This window comes from Nicotiana tabacum, chromosome 9 (assembly GCF_000715075.1).
Source record: "Nicotiana tabacum cultivar K326 chromosome 9, ASM71507v2, whole genome shotgun sequence".
Lineage (NCBI taxonomy): Eukaryota > Viridiplantae > Streptophyta > Magnoliopsida > Solanales > Solanaceae > Nicotiana > Nicotiana tabacum.
Window position 1 is genome coordinate 6,854,440 of NC_134088.1, and position 9,182 is coordinate 6,863,621.

At 31.0% G+C, this 9,182-nt stretch overlaps 1 long non-coding RNA gene across 1 annotated transcript; it reads left to right on the forward strand.

Moving 5' to 3' along the window:
• The first annotated feature begins 2,619 nt into the window (after positions 1-2,619).
• LOC142164340 (uncharacterized) lies at positions 2,620-4,026 on the forward strand. The gene is made up of 2 exons (XR_012695124.1): positions 2,620-2,758; positions 3,675-4,026. It is a non-coding gene; the product is annotated as an uncharacterized LOC142164340 (long non-coding RNA).
• Positions 4,027-9,182: the final 5,156 nt, after the last annotated feature.

The following is a 9,182-nucleotide window of genomic DNA, read 5'->3' on the forward strand; positions in this document are numbered from 1 at the left end:
AGTGAGGCAATATCAACAAAAATCCCCGAAAGGTTCAAATAGTTGGCATGAAGCCCAAATATGGCATTCAGCCCAAATAATGATGATAACAAATAGATTTCAGTTAAATATACGGTAAAACCATCAATTGGGACGAACCAGGTCATAATCCCCAATAGTGCACGACCCCACGCTCGTCATCAAGCATGTGACTCACCTCAATATAGCACTACGAAGTGCAATCTAAGGTTTCAAACCCTCAGAACATCATTTACAATCATTACTCACCTCGATCCAGTCAAAACTCTAGCCCGCGATGCCATGCCCGCACGAATCGACTTCCGGATGCTCTAAATATAGCCACAATCAGTACATAATCATTAAAATAGGCAAAGGAAACGAAGCCCACTCGAAAATATCTAATTTTACATCAAAATCCCGAAATTGCTTAAACCCGGCCCCCAGGCCCATGTCTCGGAATCCGATAAAATTAACATCAATGGAATCCTCATCCTCACGCGAGTCTATACATATCAAAAACATCAAAATCGAACCTCAAATGGCCCTCAAATCCCCACTCAAAGGTCTCTTAATCTCAAGCCCTAATTACCCATTTTTGCTACTGATTTTTCCATGGAATTCAAGCTTACAATGATAGAATTCATCATAGAAACAACTTTAGGGACCAAAAATCTTACCTCCATGAAATCCTCTTGAATTCCCTCTTCAATTAGCTCTCCCAAGCTTCAAATCGCCCAATAATGGAGGTACTTAGCCTCAAAATCGCGGAATAGCCTTTTTAAATCATTCTGCCCAGACATAAAAATCCTTCTTCGCGAACGCGGTCAAAGCCTCGCGTTCGCGAAGCACAAAATTACTTTGACCAAATCTTCACCGCGAACGCGTCCTACCATTCGCAAACGCGAAGACTTGACTCCCTAACCCAACGCGAACGCGACTCCTTTTCCGCAAACACGAAGAACAAATAAATCCTCAAACCCAGCTTCTCACTTCCCCTATGCGAACGCAGAGCCTCCCTCGCGAACGCGATGCACGACGAACCCAGTCCTTTGCGAATGTGGAGCCTCCCTCGCGAATGCGAAGGCTAAAATCTCCACCTCACCAGCTAACCCTTCGCGAACGCGAAGGCCAAATGCCTGCAACACTGAACTGCAACTTTGCAAAACATGAAATGGTCCGATTGACCACCTGAAACTCACTCGAGGCTCTCAGGACCTCAATCAAATATGCCAACATATCCCATAACGTCATTCAAACTTGTTCCAACCTTCGGTACGCTCAAAAAAACATCAAAACACCAAATTCGTATTGGATTCAAGCCTAAAAATTCCAAAACCTTCTAAATAACTCTTTCGATAAAAAACTCAACTAAACCACGTCCGAATAACCCGAAATTTTGCACACACATCCCAAATGACACAACGAAACTACTATAACTTCCGAAAATCCATTCTGACCCCTATATCAAAATCTCACCTATCAACCGGAAAACATCAAAACCTCAATTTCGCCAATTCAAGTCTAAACCTTCCACGGACTTCCAAAATGCATTCCGATCACGCTCCTAAATTCCAAATCACCCAACGGAGCTAATTAAATCATAAAAATTTTCATCCGAGATCATATACAAACAAGTCAAATCTTGGTCAAACCTTTCAAATTTCAAGCTTCAACTGAGGATTATTTCTTCCAAATTTATTCCGATTACCCTGAAAACCAAAACCAACGATTTACATAAGTCATAATACATCGCATGGGGCAGGTCACACTCGAGAACTAACGAGCAAAGTGCAAAAGCTCAAAACGGCCGGTCGGGTCGTTACAGAGATTCATGTAGTTAGCCAACCTCAACTTGAGTTTGGGATTGAAGCATTTAGGGTCAGGAGCGAGTTCGACCGAACCCAGTAGTTTTGGTTTGAACTCTATATTTGTCTTAAATTTTTTTTATTTAAATGTATAAATAATTAATTTAGAACCCACTAACTTAAACAGATTAGAATCCGAATCCATAAGCTTGAAATCCTGACTCCGCCTCTGAGCATAGTAATCATTCTTGCTAGTTTTTCTCACCTCAACTTGAGCTTAAGCTTGAATTAGTTTTTAAGGTTAGTTAGAAAACCTACATAAATTATAGGGGTATTATTACTTTTAGTCCGCGCCAGAAAATATTTACATTTGGTAGCCGAAAAAGTGTATAAAATTTGTATAATTTTTGTATATAACCTACAATATATATATATATATATATATATATATATATATATATATATATATATATATATATATGTAATTTTTATATATTTTTTAGACTATTATTTTTACAGCGGCTATACAATATCATTTTCCCTAAATTATACTATTGTATACTTGCCCTAGTATCAAGTAAATTTTTGACTTTCTTTAATTTACAGTAGTAGGAATCTTGTTACTTTCACGGTGATGCAAGAAAGAAAAAACTTTGATCAGTTCAAAAGTTTATCAAGACTCAGTACTCGTCTGATTATTTTTTCTTTCCATATTTATCTAGTTTATTTAATTTGTTTGACATTTTCCTTCCTTCTGTTCAAGGTTAATTTATACAATAGTAAATAGGAGAACTTTTTATGTTTAAAAAATTATTCTTGAATCACTATAAATACACCCTTTGGTATAGCCTCAATTTCACAAAGTATTTCAAATTAAGGAACTTAATTAGAAATGGCGAGCAAAATAACTTTGTGTGCTCTACTCTTTTGTTTTCTTCTCATGTTTGCTTCTGGTGAGCAATTCTTAAGCATTTGTCTCTTTCTTATTTACTTTCCTATTTTCTGGTTACTAACCTTACCCACCCATACCCCACCCACCCCTCCCCATCCCCCTCCCACCCACCCCCACCCTCACCCTCACCCTCCAACCCAAACCCTCCTCGCACCCTCCATCGTAAACAAGCATATTATTAAGAGTAATTTCTTTTCATATTGTAGATAAAACACTTTCTTTTTCATTTCAACAGTATTAATGAGTATTTTTTTTTCATGATGTAAAAAAAGTATTTTCTTTCGTTTCAACAAAAAAATACTTTCTTTTCGTGATGTAGAAAAGTATTTTCTTTTATTTTAACAAAATGATGTAATAAAAAGCATTTTCTTTTATCTCAACGAAATAAGTATTTTCTTTCATGATGTAGAAAAAATATTTTCTTTCGTTGTAACAAAATGAGTATTTTCTTTTCATGTTGTATAAAGAATAATTATTTTTTAACAAAAAAAAGGGCATTTCTTTGTTTTTATGAAGAATTAACCTAAATAGCCGATTACCCAATCACTTAAATTAAAATTAATTTGCGGATATATAATATGTGTATAATTCATATATATTGTATTTACAATCATATATAATCACTATATAATTCATGTATAATTGCTGGTAAAATTGCTGCCATGTGATCTAGAGGTCACGTGTTCAAGCCGTAGAAATAACCTCTTGCAGAAATGCAGGGTAAGATTGTGTACCATAGACCCTTGTGGTCCGACCCTTTCTCGATCTCGCACATAGCGAGAGCTTAGTGCACCGGGTTGCCCTATATAATACCAGCTAGGAAAGATGAACCATGGATAATCGGGTCAACTAGCTATTTGCGTAAAGATCCGTTTTTAATTGCCTTAAGAGTTCTTTTGTCCTATGGTTTAATGCAGAGATGAAGATAACAGAAGCAAAGTATTGTGGAAAGCCTAGTAAAGGCTGGAATGGGAAGTGTTTTCCCAATAAGTGTAACCATTGGTGCAAGAAGGAAGATGCAGCTTATGGAAATTGCTACAACAAATATTGCTACTGCTATTACAAATGCTGAAAATTAAATGGATAACAATATAAAGCCATAGGTCTTTTCTTATGGCACATGAAGTTTATCTTCTATAATATAGTATAGATAAATAAATGATGTTATTACATATGGTTATTGTAGCAATGACCATATTATCTTTTATGGTCTTAATTAATGTTTGTAACTTGATGTTTTATATATAAGAAGTATGTAGTATTACTGTATAGATTTGCAACATAAACAGAATAGATTTTACAGGGCGGAACTATAGTCGACAAAGAGTGGCCAATTGAACACCTTTTGTTTAAAAAGTATTAGTATTAGTACCCGCGCGATGCGCGGACACAAATCATATTAAATTGTGATGTTGGTTATTTGAATCATGTGCAAATAACCTTAAAATATAAACCTCTCAGATAAAAATTATATAACATTAGATATTAATTATGAAGTAGGATATGAAATTATTATTCAAATCTCGTAGTGCACAACCTATTTTATTTTTTATTTGTAGCAATCTAACTACTTAATTTTAGTACTTGCACTTCGTTTTGCTAATCAGTATCAAAGAATACTAACTTATCATATTGCGATCTGTCTTGTTTGAGCACATTAGATCATATTATTTTAACAAACTTCTTACTATCACTTTATTTTTATGTAAAATTTAAATATGTCTTATTCATCACATTATTTTTACGCAAATTCTTTTTTCTTATAGTTATTGTATTATTTATTATTTAATATTATTTTACTATCATATAATTTTTTATTATCTTTATTAATATCTTGCTTATTATTCTTTTAATATTCTTTAATAAATATAAATGTTTTATTCTTGAAATTTGGTATATTTTTATGCATTCAATTTTTTTAATCATTTAAATTTATTGTAATATTTTTAAATATAATTTAATGTTTTAATTTATTTATTTTTAAACTAATTTAATGTATAAGTATCCTCACACTATCTCTATTTTTTAATAAATTCTCTTCCCTACTATAAATTTTAATTATTTTTATATTAATTTTTTATAACCAGAATAATATCATATTTTATTTTAAATTGTAAAATTGAATTAGTCTAAAATATTAATACATATATTTGATGATTATGTTACAAATATATTGAGTTATCTTACAATTATTTTTGTATTAGATGCAGTTAAATTTTCTTTTTTTAAGCTTTAAGATACAAATTTAATTTTAATTTTCATTAGTAAAATTACCTATATTAGAAAGTTATTTATATTTTTAAAATTTTATTTTAATCATAGAAAAATAATTTCTTAATTGTTTGAACATATTATATATATGTAGTAATATGTTTATTGTCATTTTATTTCTTTACGTCATATTTTTAAAAATAAAAACTTATGAAATAAAAAAAAATTCTTCTCAAATTCAAATAATTCCTATCATTCTATTTTCTAAATTGGACCGCATTTTCAAAATATTATGCTATATATTCAAACTTTAACTAACTGCACTCAATTCAGATATTAATCATAGAAAAATATTTTCTTTGTTGTTTGAACACATTATATGTTAATGTTGTAGTAATATTTTCATTATAATTTTATTTCTTACGTAAATTTTCTTTCCTTTTTAGATTTAATACAAATTTAATCTTTGATTTTTATTAGTAAAATTTACCTATATTAGAAATTTATTTTCTATTTTAATATTTGTTTTCATAAATAAGACTTCAATTTCGTGATATTATCCATAGTTTGGACATTCTAATCGTAGTTTTAACAAATTTCTAATTTCAAATTCAAATAGCCTTTCTCTTTCATTTCTAATAGTAATTTTTTAATAATTTTGCTAACTTTTAATCTAATATATAGTCTTATTACATTTTATGTGGATTTTCATTAACTCGTAACTTTTTTTAATATCATTATAAAATACTATTCTTTAATATAATATAGATAAATATATAATTTATAATCATAAATTAAAGATTTATTTTGTTTTAAAAATATTGCTCAAAAATTTTAAATTATTTAAATTTTAATAAGATTTTAAGCATTGTATATTTAATTTATTTTATTTTCTAACCTTATGATTTATAAATATCTCATATTATCTCTAATTTATTTCTATTATTCAATATTTTTAGTTTTTGATTTTATCTATTAGACTTGAGTTACGTGGACTTATCCATATTATGAATTTTCTTATCATAATATAAAAAAAATTCTCATCTCAAATTTAAATAAGTTTTACCCTTCTTCTCTATGATAAAAAATCTGAATTTTTATTTTTTCTCTATTTATTATTTATTTTTGATATTATATTATTCAATACCTAATATTATTACATTGTCATGTTGATTTTTATTAGCTTGTTTGAATTTAATATCTATTTCTACCACATTCATTCTAATATAATATAGATAAAAAGTAATCTTTCTCAAATTCAAATAAGTTTTATTATTCTATTTTCTATATTTGACTACATTTTCAAATAATTATGTTATACTTTCAAACTTAAACTTACTTCACTCAATTCAAATATTAATAAAAAAATATTTTCTTAATTGTTTGAACACATTATATCTGAATGTTGTAGTAATATTTACGTATAAAATATTCGTTTGCCCGATTTATCAATATTAATATGACTTTGTTATTCTTATTTTTAAAATATTTTTTTACTGATTATTTAAGTTTTTTCTTACCTTATAAATAATTTATATACTTTTTGTAAGATCTTATTTTGCTGCTTGAATTTATTTAATTTTTAAACTCAATATATCTTTAATAACTTAAGTAAATTTTAATTTTATTTTATATTTTAACTTACTCCAATGTATAAATAGTCATAGGTTATCTCAATTATGTCTTTCTATTTTTTTTTTCCGATTAGAATTTTTAATTAATTTTTACCTTCATATCTCTGGCTAATATAGAAAAAATCTATGGGTGAATCAATATAGATATAAATATACTTACAAATTTAATTTTAAATGTAGATATATAGATTAAATTTGTCTAAGATCTATTTAGATTAAGTATAAGATTCATTAAACTACTTCCATTAATTATATTTTCATTTATAATTTAAATTATGTTGTCTTAAAATTGCCAAGTGACTTTTTTTTTATCTTGTCACTTGGCTTAACCACATGATTCACTACTCTCCTTTTAATATAATATAGATTATACTGTGATATATAAGTTAAATATGACTCTTTCCATACACAGTGCTGGCCCTAGGGGGAGGCAGCTAAAGCAATTATTGTAGCCCCCCTCCTCCCCCACCCCAAAATTGAAGGCCCCAATTTTTATTGTTAGTTAATTTTATATTATTTAAATTGTTATTATTATTATTATTATAATAAAAAAGATACTAGATTTATATTTTTTCTTTTTGGATATAGAAGTTATTTAGAAAAAATAGAGGTTATTAGAATAAATACTTGAATTTATAATAAACATACAATATGGCAAAATAACTGTCACGACCCAAACCAGAGGGCCATGATTAGCACCCGACCATACTTGCCAAGCACCAAGTACATTTTATCTAACATTCTTTATTATCTTTTAGGGCTGATGAGATCAATATAAATGGTAGACATGGATCATGGACAACCAACAATAAAATATGATGGCATGAACATACATAACATGGGATGACCAGGCAATCAAGAAACTATATATAAGGTACGAGCTACCGCGCTACCATGAAAGACTATACAACAAAGACCAGCCGACAAGGCATACCAATCTATACATGAGTCGACACCTGTCTATGAGCCTCTAAAGGAACATAAGTGCTGCAACATAGCCGGAATAGGGCCCCGACATACCCATAATGTCTATAACAAAAATGCATACCAAGACCACGGCAAGTCCGGAGAAGGGATCTCGCCAATCACTGCTGAACTGGACAGCCTACTATGGTGGGGGAGCTGCACCTGCCTGTCTATCAGGACCTGCAGCACGACATGCAGTGTCCACAAATAAAAGAACGTCAGTACGAATAAAGTACTGAGTATGTAAGGCAGGTAACCATATGTACAAACAGTAATATAAGCAGGGATAGAGAATATACAACTTGTAACATCTGCGTACCTCTGAGAGCTACTGACATGAAATGCATAATATGTATGTATATATACATAAACTTTTAAAACATACGCCTCTGTGGGCATCATCATCATCATATCGTACCCGACCGTAATAGGCTCGGTAAAAATATACCCGGCCATCATAAGGCTCGGTAGAATCGTACCCGGCCACGTGGAGCTCAGTAAATCCCAACTGATCATTGGTTGCACAATAGGTGTCGTACCCGGCCGACTATAGTGCGACTCGGTAGAGTAAAATAGATACATATATATAATGCATGCTCGACTCATGGAATCACGTTCTAAACTTTTCGGAGTGATGTAAGGTCGGTATCCTATGTACATATTATTAGGACTAACTCCTCTTGGCCGACTTTGGGGCTTAATTCTGTCCTCTTATTTTGGCAAGTAGGTGATGCACCTACTTGTCACCTACCAATCTGCGCAGGCTTGTGAAAATACGAATATCTCTATACTCCGAGATCATATTGACAAACGGTTTAATGCGTTGGAAACTAGCTTAATAGATCTTTAATTTTGTGGATAGATCACCCCGTAATTCCTTGTAAATTGGGAGAAAAGCTTAGTAACATTTGACCTAATGTTTAAGTGAAATTATGAACCTAAGTTGCGACAACTTTTGTCGACTTTTGTTTCATAACTCGTTTGACTTCAAGACTTATGATACGGATATTATATGATTCAAATACCTTAAAACACAACCTCTTGAATGTATTAAGCACCTCTAGGTTTACCTAAAAATACGGCTGACAACATCCTTGATTCGTTTAACTTTTAATACTTGTTAACCACCCTTATACACCTTTGTATCATTTAAGACCAATAGGATTAACTTCTTATCATCTTAAAGATAATCTCTTCATGGATTTATGTCGACTACATTATGGCATAAACTAACGTACGTGAATATGGGTTGTAACACCCTCCCCCCTTAGGAACATTCGTCCTCGAATGTAAGGGTTTATGGGGAGTCCAAATCATCCTGGATTCCAACGGAAATTTTCGGTCAATTTTCCCCTATAAAATGGTCACTAGCAAAGCTTGCAAGTTGTTAAGCCCAACGTATGGCCTCACAATGCTACAAAAAGCATTACGGATATGTACATTATCTGCATATCACCATTTTGTATTAAGGAAGAATATTATCAAGTTATTTCTTACCTCATAGAGCCGTTTCACCTTCTAATGTATCCTGCGTTCCACCAACATCCATGTTATCTTCATTATAAAATAGGTAATGGTATTTAGACTCTGCTAGCGCTAACGATCCTCTAGGGT